Here is an 11,777-nt window from a genome sequence, read left to right as displayed (position 1 = left end):
CAAGACACTAATGTGCAGGTGGTTTGTGTAGCTAATTAAACAATACACATATTCCGTGTTAACAATTTATTAAGTTCAACACAGGCATTTTTGTTCAAACAAATAAACATAATTTTTTAATGTACAAACTATTATCAGCAGGCATGATTATTATTTTTTTTGCTTTCAAAGACGATTGGCTCTATTGCCGTCTGTACACACTTTTCTGCAAGGTGTCCTCAGAGTACAGCCTCCGTTCATTCCACCTACAGCGCCATGGGACTTGAATCTGGTTTTAGATTTCTTACAGTCTTCATACTTTGAACCCTTACACCAAGTGGATATTAAGTTTCTCACTTGGAAAACAATTTTCCTACTAGCCTTAGCTTCGGCAAGGCGTGTTTCAGATTTGGGTGCCTTGTCGTGCAAGCCACCGTATTTGGTGTTTCATGATGACAGAGCGGAACTTCGGACGAATCCCGCTTTCCTACCAAAGGTAGTGTCATCCTTTCACATCAATCAACCAATAGTAGTTCCTGTGTTGACAGGAAATTCTGGAACCTTGGATGTGGTACGCGCATTACGCGTTTATGTGTCCCGAACGTCTACAGTTCGTAAGACGGATACGTTGTTTGTTCTGTATGATGCTGCCAAGATGGGTTGGCCAGCTTCTAAGCAGACCTTATCCAGATGGATTAAACTGACCATACGTCAGGCTTACCTTCATGCTAGGTTACAGCCGCCTACATCAGTAACAGCTCATTCCACACGTTCTGTGGGGACTTCATGGGCAGCTGGTCGTGGGGCTTCTACGACGCAGCTTTGCCGTGCGGCTACCTGGTCATCAGTGCACACGTTTGTGAGCTTTTACAAGTTTGATACGTTTGCGGCATCAGCATCTAGCTTTGGCCGCCTAGTGTTACAGGTGCCAAACTGCTCTCCCGCCCACGGGGGAAGCTTTGGTACGTCCCAAGAGTACTCCAGTGACCCCTAGTGGATGAAAAAGAAAATAGGATTTTGGTACTTACCAGGTAAATCCTTTCCTTTGAATCCATAGGGGGCACTGGACGCCCACCCAGAGCAGTTTTACCTAGTTTGCGGTAAGTTCAGGGAATCGTATGGTAACACATTCTCACCGACTGGTTCAAGTTTCAAGTTCTATCGGTTATTGTGCCAACTGTTTAGTTGTCAGTCACGTTATGTGTCAACTTTTATTGTTGTCCGTTCTGTTATATGTAATTCTCCATTGTCAACCTCTCTATCGCTCCTGTTTGGCTCAGTAAAAAACACTGAGGTACTCTGGGATATGGAGGGGAGGAGAGTTCTATATTTTAATATTCAGTGCCTTGTTCCTACGGAAACCGTCCATATCCCAAGAGTACTCCAGTGCCCCCTATGGATTAAAAGAAAAGGATTTACCTGGTAAGTACCAAAATCCTATTTTCTATGTGTTTGCAGAATATGTGTTTACAGTAAAATCTTACCTGCATTGCCACCATCTGCATCTCTTGGCAGTGTTGTATGTGGCCTGGCTGTGCTGCTTCTCTTTCGTACTGTAGAAATATGAAGAATGTCCTTATGAACATACTATTTTGTTGATATGTTTATGCAAATTCCTTATTGTGATGTAAACATATGTGGAACCTGATGAGAAGTAAACTAAACGATGCTTGTGCTTTTCTGCCTGACTTAATTGGGTGTGTATACTTTAAATAAGAAACAATTTCACCAAATAATTCATACACAAAGGCGCATAATGCACAATATTATACTACTTAAAACCCAAACGTCTTAGCTTGACACAACCACAATATTGTACGCTAAGGTACCAATTTTTGATGCTAACAAGAAAACACTAGCTACAAATATCTGCAAAAAATTGTAAACATCAAAACCAAATATGCATGAAAAATCACATCAAGCACACAAAGGACAACCCAGAACAATACACAATAAACATAAATCCTATGAAATTGTAAAAAAAATAAAAATACTTTGCATAAAACATATTCATCACGCTTCTTTAAAATACACCTACAAACATTTACTTTTGACATAAAACACCAGAAAAAGGCCAAGGCAACCAGAAAAAAAATACTATACAAAGGATAAAAACATACATAATTGATATTAACTCTACATCAGGCCTGGGCAACCTGTGGCTCTCCAGATGTAGTGAAACTACACATCCCAGCATGCCCTGCCACAGTTTTAGCATTCCCTAATAGTAAAACTGTGGCAAGGCATGATGGGACTTGTAGTTTTACAACAGCTGGAGAGCCACAGGTTGGCCAGGCCTGCACTACATCACCAACACATTAGAAGAATGAACCAACTTACAATCACAATTAGCTAGAAGACATTTCAGACAAAGCACACATGCTTAAATTTTAAACAACAAGACAAATAACTCACCATCCTGCCTTGGCCGATCCGAATCCCGGACATGAGTCGCACCAACCACTTCTGGCGGAATGAGAGTACGCACAGGCTCCTCCCAATCCCGATAAGACGCTCGGAAGGGGTGTCCACCCCCGGTTTGGCGGGCTGATTTAGCCTCCTTGGCCATCTTCGCCTTGACACGGCGCTTTATGTCGTAGAAACGCTTACGACACGTGTCCTCGGTCCGCCTCACCACACCCTCACTATTAACAGCCGCAACGACCTTCCCCCACAGAACAGTCTTCCTGCGTGACGACACCTTTGCAGCATCATGGCCAAACAACTGCCGATGATGCCTCATCAGCTCCCGCACCAAAGCCATATTCTCAGCGTAGCTGAATTTAACATTGTGGCCCGTCTTTGTAGTGGTGCGTGGCTGCGGAGCAACAACACCATCACTCTCACTATTACTGGAGGCCGCAGCAGCAACCTCCCCCTCCTCCTCACTAACCTCCTCCATCTCACTAACCTCCACCTCACTCACCTCCTCCACCACACTCACCTCTGACTGGGACATAATCAGGGCAAACAACAAATAACTGAGAAAAAAATACAGTAAACACACTCCTCCACTACCACCACACACACACACAAACACACACACACACACACACACACACACACTCACTCACTCACTCACTCACAAACAATGACAATAGACGTTAAAAAAAAACAATGACAAAAAACTAGACAGACTTTTAAATAACTACACAACAAGTATGACAATACTACTTACACACACACACACACACACACACACACACACACACACACACACACACACACACAACAATCGAAAATAACCCTCAAATCCTCCACAAACTCCAAAAAACTCACCAACTCCTAACACACCTTCCTCTCATCTCTCCACTAGCTAAACCCACGAGGTTCGGACGGTTTGGGGCGTTTTTATTGTAATGTGCACAGACACTCCTCCATCACGAATCAAACCAATCACGGACGAGTGACAAAAACGAAACTTAGAAAAAAAACGCGGCCGGGAACGGATAAACACTGCCGTAACAGAAATGTGACGCAGTCGTAAAAAAACCTCATAACACGGCCGCAAAACCACAAAATCGGCAGCATTCTAGCTTACAAAACCACGAATGACATCGACATCGGAAAACACGAAAAATAAAAATACGACAGCTTAGTAAATGAGGCGTAAAATTTTAAAAAAGATGTCATTCGTGATGAATCTCCCTCCAAATCGGTACTAATACGAATTTTAGTAAATTTACCCCCTTGTATTCTATTTATGTACTCTATCTAACAGAGAGTACGTCACAGGGTTGAGCTTCGACACAGCGCAGAATTAGGTCTACAACACATCCATAACTTGTTTGATGTTTGGAATTTATTTTCTGATATTACCTTGAGCCTCAGGACAATTCCTTCATGTGCAGCTTCACGTACTATGGCACAAGTCCCACCTCATATGTCTGCTGGCAAAACTTGCATCTCCCAACCTTCCACATTTTGAACCAGATCAAACTCACTTGACATATGGTTTGTGGACTCAAACTTGAAGGATGTCATTGGATGTTTAATGTAGTGACAAGTACAACAGAAAACTAGGTGTGGAATAATGCCATTTGACTTGTGTTTTTCGACAGTCACAGACAGTGGACCATGGACTGTATAAACTCGCTACAGAAATCAGACTTACCACCTTACTGTATCTTTACAGCCATACTTTTTACTTTAAAATGAAAAGCAAAAAAAAATTGGTGCCCTATAGATTTTTTTTTTCTTTTTCATCCACTAGGGGTCACTGGAGTACTCTTGGGATATGGACGGGCGCAGCCGAACAAAGGCACTGAATATTTAAATTTAGGACTCTCCCCCCTCCATATCCCCGAGTACCTCAGTGTACGACCTCAGTGTTTTTTCGGTGCTCACAGCACTAACATCGGCTTGTGGGATTCCCACACTTGTTGGAAGATTTTAATAATTTTTCATTTTTATTTTTCAATTTTTTTTTAAAAGCACATCCCTTCCCAGTTTCAAGAAAAACATGGGTCCGGGATAGTGCCGCTGCACGGGCAGCGCATGGCGTGTCGGTCCTCACAAAGAGCACCCTCACAGCCACAGACAGCACACTGCTCCTACAAAGAGCAGCCAGGACTAGAGAGCTGGACGGAGCTTGCACAGAAGAAGCCCCGTCGCAGCCATAGATCACTGGAAAGCTGACTGAAAGCTGGACGGAGCTTACACATAGAAGCCCCGTCACAGCCAGGACTACAGAGCTGAACGGAGGCTTACACAGAGAAGCCCGTCACAGCCAGGAGTCACATCACTGAAGCTGGACGGAGCTTACACAGAAGAAGCCCCGTCACAGCCATGACTCACATCACTGAAACTGGACGGAGCTTACACAGAAGAAGCCCCGTCACAGCCAGGAGTTCTATCACTGAAGCTGGACGGAGCTTACACATAAGAAGCCCCGTCGCAGCCATGATGAAGAGCAAGCAAGGTAGGCTGGGGAACGGGGCGGTCAGCACAGGCTGCCGCCCCGCTATGTTGGGGGTAATATGCTGTTTAGCCCTCATGCGCCCGCCAAGCCCAGCTGCTAAGCCGCCCGTCCCAGCGCTCCGTTCGGCACCTCCGTCCGGCCGCCCAGCAGGGGGGGAAGCCATACGCCGCAGACACACTCAGTTTAACCGACGCTCCGCCGGCCGCCCAGGCAGGCTTCCCGCAGAGAGTTCGGCCGCCCAGCGCCATACCGCATACGTTCCCTCATTCTCAGCAGAGATGGTGACAAATGCAGGCTTCCCGCACACAGCGTTACAGGGGGAAAGGCACGCTGGAAGCTGGCGGGTCAAATATAGAACAGCAGCAGGGTATATGTATATATATGTCACAGATTTATAATACCTGTCCTGGCAGTAATAGGCTATGAGTCTATATTACTGTCTGTGATTTTCACAGTATAATAGGCTATTGAGCCTATATTAAGGGCTGTGATTAACACTGTATAATAGGTTATTCAGCCTATTTATTATTCTGTGATTATCACTGTATAATAGGCTATGGAGCCTATATTAAAGTCTGTGGTTATTACTGTATAATAGGCTTTTGAGCCTATTTTAATGCTGTATAAATATATTAATGTCTGTAATTATCATAGGCTATTGAGCCTATATATATATTTATTCATAGACATGTGTTGTACTCGGCCTGTGATTATACTGTATAATAGGCTATATTAACACGAAAACATTTGTAATTTGTTCTGTGATTATCAGAGTCAGCATGGCAAAGGGGCCATTTTAACCATGCTTCCTGTTGGTTTCCAGTTTGTAATTCTGGAACATTCCTGCCCTACATCTCTAAGCCACCAGAGGCGCAGGGGTGTTAGTGGGAATTTGGTTCGGGTTTCACATGCCCATGTGAACTGTTTTTCACATAAAGAATACTCTGTTTTCTCTTCACATCGAATAAATCTTTCGTTTTTTACTAAAGATTTCCGTAGAGAGAAACAACCTTGAGTTTCATATAAATATGCTGTTCAGCAATAAAATATATATATGACACATAACAATAAGTCGTGCAAGTGTCTGTCCGTTGCCTTTTGTGGTGTCTGTCTGCATAGCGAGTAAGGCTCTAGAGCAGACTAAAAATAATTTAAAAATTCAAATTAAAAGAGCGGAGTTACTCCGCAAGCTCTAACAAAAGACAGTCTTTCCAAAGGGCCAATTTCCCTTTGGGTACCAGAGTGTTTATTTGACTGGTCTTATAATTTAATGCACGATTCTATGTCAAATCTCACATCAATAACTACAAGTGAGAAGGGTACATTAGTCCAGCGCTCAGATAGTGCGGGGTTTTTGACAACCATACATTGCTAAATCCCAGTGAGTCACTGTCTCTATTTTTACAGAGACTGAGTAGACTCTAACCTCTATTTAATCGTTTCCAAAATGACGCGATCCGCCATTGGTAAATGCGTCTGTGTCGAGTCACTAGACTCTATGTATGGAAACAAGGACGATCACTGTTTAAAGAAGCTGCAGAGTATATCTGTAAAGCTTCTGCTAACGCCGGTCACTTTCATCGTCGCTAGTTTAACCGCAACAAGGCCAGAGCTTGTTGGTCCTAAATTTGACATTACTGCAGCCAGTATCAAAACGGAAATACTTGTGCCGGCGTTTAATCCCTTTAGACTTCAGTTTTTTTCAAAGCGGTGGTACAAAACAGTCACGCCTTGTAAAGACGCTATAGTCACCAAGCCAGTGGCTTGATGACCTCTTAGGCCATCTACATGTTCCTATTGTGGAAGCGCGTCTTTACACGTTACATTTGCGGGAGACATCAACTCATGAGGTCTCAGCTATTTACAGATTAAAGTACAAGATGCCTCTATCGAACGGTTTGGCAGGTTGCCATTTACTCTCTGCTGGTTTTCAGCTGTTTTATATCCAGTCAGTAGTACACCAACAGAGTCAGGGTTACTTATTCCCCTCTGTTTGGGGGAACAAAAACAGACAGCTCCGTCGCAGTCTCAATCAGCAAGTCACTTACTGCAGTTTGAAATTGAAGTTTCTGCGGTTAGCATTTGCATATTGAAGCCACAACATTGCATAATTGCACTTGATCTTCACAATGCGTATTTACCCATTCTGGTTGGTCATAGGTTCTAGCGTTTGCAAAACGTCACAACCATTAACCATTTCAGGTCTACCGTTTGGCTTCTGGTCAACGCCTCGGCTATTTACCAAAGTGATGTTGGTGGTAGCTCATCTCAGAGTCCTGACAGTGACAATCTTTCCATACTTAGACTATCTGCTCATAAGAACTCTGTCTCAACAGAGTGCCTCTAACTTAGATGATCTGCTCATAAGAACTCTGTCTCAACAGAGTTCCTCTAATTTGCGCTACTAATGTATACTGCGGTGGCAGATCATGTTCAAAAGCAATCACATCCATTTACCTTCTACACATCTAGTAATTAGTGCAAAACACGCACACTAGCGATACATTGGTGTATTCGCCTGTTAAAAATAATGATGTGTTTCAAAGCGCTTTAGTTCGCCGGCCTTCACTCGCGTTTCCCACAAAGGGCCGAGGGTGTATATACTCTGGACGACAGTCTCAGAGGTTCAGGAGTTGTAGTTAAAAAAAAAAAAAAAAGAGGTTCTAAAATCACGACAGATTGCTGTCGATAAAAGTCCTGGAACTCCGTGCAATTTACAATGCACTACAGGCGTCGTTTTCAGTCTGACCAAGGGCAGTCAGACAATGCAACGGGAGTTGCATACACAACAACCACGGAGAACCAAGAAGCCGCATGGCAATGCGGCAGGTAACTCGATTCCTCAATTGCCCAGAACACTATTATGTGAGGATGTCAACGGGGTTCATTCCGTGAGTGGACATCTGATAGACAGATGATCTCACCCGTCAGGATGTATATCCTGAAAACTGGACATTAAATCCAGAGGTGGTTCATATGTGAGTCCACAAAAGATTACCCTCAGGTATACAGGATGGCATCTCGCCACATTACGAAAGCTCTGTATGTGTACAAAACAACAGATCACAAGGGCAGTGGCAGTGGAGTGTTTCACATTCATGTGGTCAGTCAGCATCATGTATCTGGCTCCACCATTTTCCGCTGTTCTCTCTCCGTTGCCAAAACGGATCATAAGACAGTTCGTCACAGTCATACTAGTGATATCTCATGGGTTTCGGAGAGTTTGCTTCTCAAATCTCCAAGGAATACTTGCACACGATCTTGGCCCGCTCATAATACGTCCAACCTGTTACAACAGGGAACGTTCTTTTACCCATAGTTACCTATGTACCTATTACCTATGCACCGCAGCTGCGGTTGACGGGGTGAGGGTTCAAACGCCCTCTTAAGAAATAGGGCATTACAGTATCGGTTATACCAACCATGTTACGAGCTAGTAAGCCGCTTAAGGCAGCTCATTATTACAAAATTTCGTGTGCTTACATAGGTGGTAAACCTCGGAAGTTTCCGACATCATCCTTCAAGTTACCCGTATTCTGTTAAACGGGATGGGATGGAAAACTGCGTTTATCTGCACTGAGGGTGCAGGTATCTGTGTGGTAAACTTATTTTCAAAGACGTTTGCCTCTATTGCGTCTGTACACACCTTTCTACAAGGTGTCATCAAAGTTCAGACTCTATTTATCCCACCTACAGCGCCAGGTGGCTTGAGGTTGGGTTCAGAGTTCTTACAGTTTTCATATTTTGAACCCTTACAACAAATGGGAATTAAGTTTCTCACTTTGGGAAAACATTTTTCTTCTAGCCTTGGCTTCGGCAAGGGTTTTGTTTTCATATTTGGGTGCCTTGTATTCCAAGCCACCGTATTTGAGTTTTCTCATGACAAAGCAGATCTTCGGACGAATTCCGCTTTCGTATTCTTCACATCAATATACCAATAGTGGTTCCTGTGTGGACAGCACATTCTACAATTCTGAATGTGGTACACGCATTACGCGTTTATATATGTCCCGAACGTCTACAGTACGTAATACGGATACGTTGTTTGGTCTCTATGATGCTGCCAACTGGGGTTAGCCAGTTTCTCAGCAGACATTATCCAGTTGGATAATAACGACTACAAGTCAGGCTTACTTTAAGGCTAAGTTACAATCGCCTACGTCAGTAATAGCTCATCCCACAGGTTCTGTGGGAATGTCAGACCCAGCGGGTCGTGGAGCGTCTACGACGCGGCTACATAGCCTTCAGTGCACCACGTTTGTGCACGTTTACAAGGTATGAATGGTGGCGGCAGCAGCATCTAGCTTTGGCTGCCTACTGTTACAAGTATCAAACAGCTCTCCCGCCCACGAGGGAAGCTTTGGTACGTCCCAAGAGTACTCCAGTGACCCCTAGTGGATGAAAAAGAAAATAGGATTTTGGTACTTACCAGGTAAATCCTTTTCTTTGAATCCATAGGGGGCACTGGACGCCCACCCAGAGCAGTTTTACCTGGGTTGTTTTAAGCTCAAAGGAGCTTAGGGTAACACGTTTTACCTGGTTGGTATTAAGCTCAGAGGAGCTTATGGTAACACATTTTCACCGATTGGTTCAAATTATAAAGTTCTATCGGTTATGGTGTCAACTGTTTAGTTGACAGTAAAGTTATGGGTCAACTTTGTTGTTGTCCGTTATGTTATAGGTATTCTCCATTGTCAACCTCTCTATATAGTTCCTGTTCGCTCAGTAAAAAACACTGAGGTCGTACACTGAGGTACTCGGGGATATGGAGGGGGGAGAGTCCTAAATTTAAATATTCAGTGCCTTTGTTCGGCTGCGCCCGTCCATATCCCAAGAGTACTCCAGTGCCCCCTATGGATTCAAAGAAAAGGATTTACCTGGTAAGTACCAAAATCCTATTTTTGGAACAGAACTATAGTATACCTCCTATATAATAGCCCAGAGTGACTGTGTGTATAACGCTGGGCGTGGCTAGGAGCTCTCATTCGAGTTAGCGGCAGGTCTATCACACCCAGTCCACATCTGATTGGGCGAGAAATGCCCTCCCACAAAGGTTACATCCAATGGGATGCTCTGCCCTTTGGCTGCTGTGTGTGTTCCCAGAGCAGGATTAACAATGTGGCTGATGGAGCTGCAGCTCCAGGTCCACACCCCAAAATAGGCCCACTGCATCTGCAGCAACATACCCTCCAACAATTTACACATAAAAATCGCTACAAATTCAAAAAATGGTGTGGCCACGCCCCTTTTCCTATACTTTCAATGGAAGTTTAAAGAGCTAAAAATTGGTACAGACCATTAAAAAAAAGGTACAGTTGGAGGGTATGCCCCTGTATCTGCAGCAAGTTTCTGCCCTGTAGATGGGGGACGGGGAATCCTCTTACTGCAGCGTCCTATGTCCTGCTGCCAGTCCGCCTGCCCCCTCCGGCATCAACAATTCCCCACTCCCTAGCCACAGCGCAGGTGGAACAAAAGCTGCTGCAGCCACAGGCATAGATGTGTATGAAAACGGCACAGCGGAAGGCTTTGATAGCCCTCCCTGTGCCGCATACTCTCTGAGCCCCGGAGCCTCCTCTGTGCGTGATGTCACAGAAGTACCTCCCCACCACAGCCGCGCCCAGATCCCCAGAGGCCCTGACTCCGCAACACAGCACCTGGGCTGCCGGCCTGGAAGCCCCGAGATGGCTAATGCAACGGATAGAGTGAGCGATATCGCGGAGGGTAATGTCTGGACGCTGACTCAATGTAAAAGGTGGCAGTGTTGTGCAGTGCAGTGGGTGTGCAGTGTCACTGACACTGCACAGCACTCTAACCTTTTACATTGATTGAGCGAGTCATTCAGTTCTGCCAGCCAGTCACTATTGTTAGTGCCGATGTCCCAACGCACCTCATTACAGGGAAGTAGACGCACTAAATAAACTACAGATCCCAGCAGCCCTTAGCGCCGAAGCATTCCGGTGCTAAGGCCTGCTGGGAGCTGTAGTTTATTGAGTGCATCTTCTTCCCTGTAATGCGGTGCGTTGGGACACCGGCTCTAACAATAGTGACTGGCTGCTTGGCTGCGAGCCACTGCCAAAGGGAGGACATCAGCTTAGCTGCTACCAGGAGGAGAAGCATTACCCGCACCTCCCCCACTTGCAGTACCTGCGGGCCCCATCCGCGGCACCTCCACAACCCCCCCTCCCCTACCCGTGGCGGCTCCGGACCCCCACCCGCGTCACCACCTCCCCCGCCCACAGCACCCACCGGAACCACCCCACCCGCTGCACCCACCACTGCCCTAACCACAGCACCTACTAGGTGATTCATCAGGCCCTGCATGCGCTGTTCACGCCGTTGCAAGGGGCTACGACCCCTTAAGCATTGCACGCACTTTGTCCGTGCAATATTTAACCACTCACACAATTATGATTGGAGGTAATACTCCATATAATACAAATATTGCACGCCACAAGGGCGTGCAAGGGTTAAGGTGGCATGTGTGTTTGAAATTGACAAAATCATCTCTTAGGTCAGTTTAAAAGGATACTGTTCAGTTCAACTAATAGTTTAATTGCATTACATTTCAGATTGTGATGTCCTAGTCTTCTGTTTAACTGCGTATTCTAACCACAGTCTCACTATTGGCCCACGGATTGTGCTTATTGCTACTGTATAAAGGCCAATGTGATGTTCCACTAATCTTTGGCCTGTTCTCACTTTCATTCTGCTGATCCTCATTGTTCTTACCTTGGCCGGCTTCCTTCCCAGTTTCCAGTGTACTTGTAACCCTTTCCTTGTTCTTCCCTCTGACTTCTACTGTTCACTCCGGTTATTCTCTTTTCCCTCAACATTTTCTCACCTCGTCTACAGTGCAGTGTGGACCCTTTCTTCAATT

The 11,777-nt window shown here is 45.1% G+C and overlaps 1 pseudogene; it reads left to right on the top strand.

Moving 5' to 3' along the window:
* Positions 1-5,839: 5,839 nt before the first annotated feature.
* Positions 5,840-5,942, top strand: LOC134953787 (U5 spliceosomal RNA; annotated as a pseudogene).
* The last annotated feature ends 5,835 nt before the right edge of the window (positions 5,943-11,777 follow it).

Source organism: Pseudophryne corroboree, chromosome 8, assembly GCF_028390025.1.
Source record: "Pseudophryne corroboree isolate aPseCor3 chromosome 8, aPseCor3.hap2, whole genome shotgun sequence".
In the NCBI taxonomy this organism is placed as follows: domain Eukaryota; kingdom Metazoa; phylum Chordata; class Amphibia; order Anura; family Myobatrachidae; genus Pseudophryne; species Pseudophryne corroboree.
This window is presented reverse-complemented; position numbering and strand designations above follow the sequence as displayed.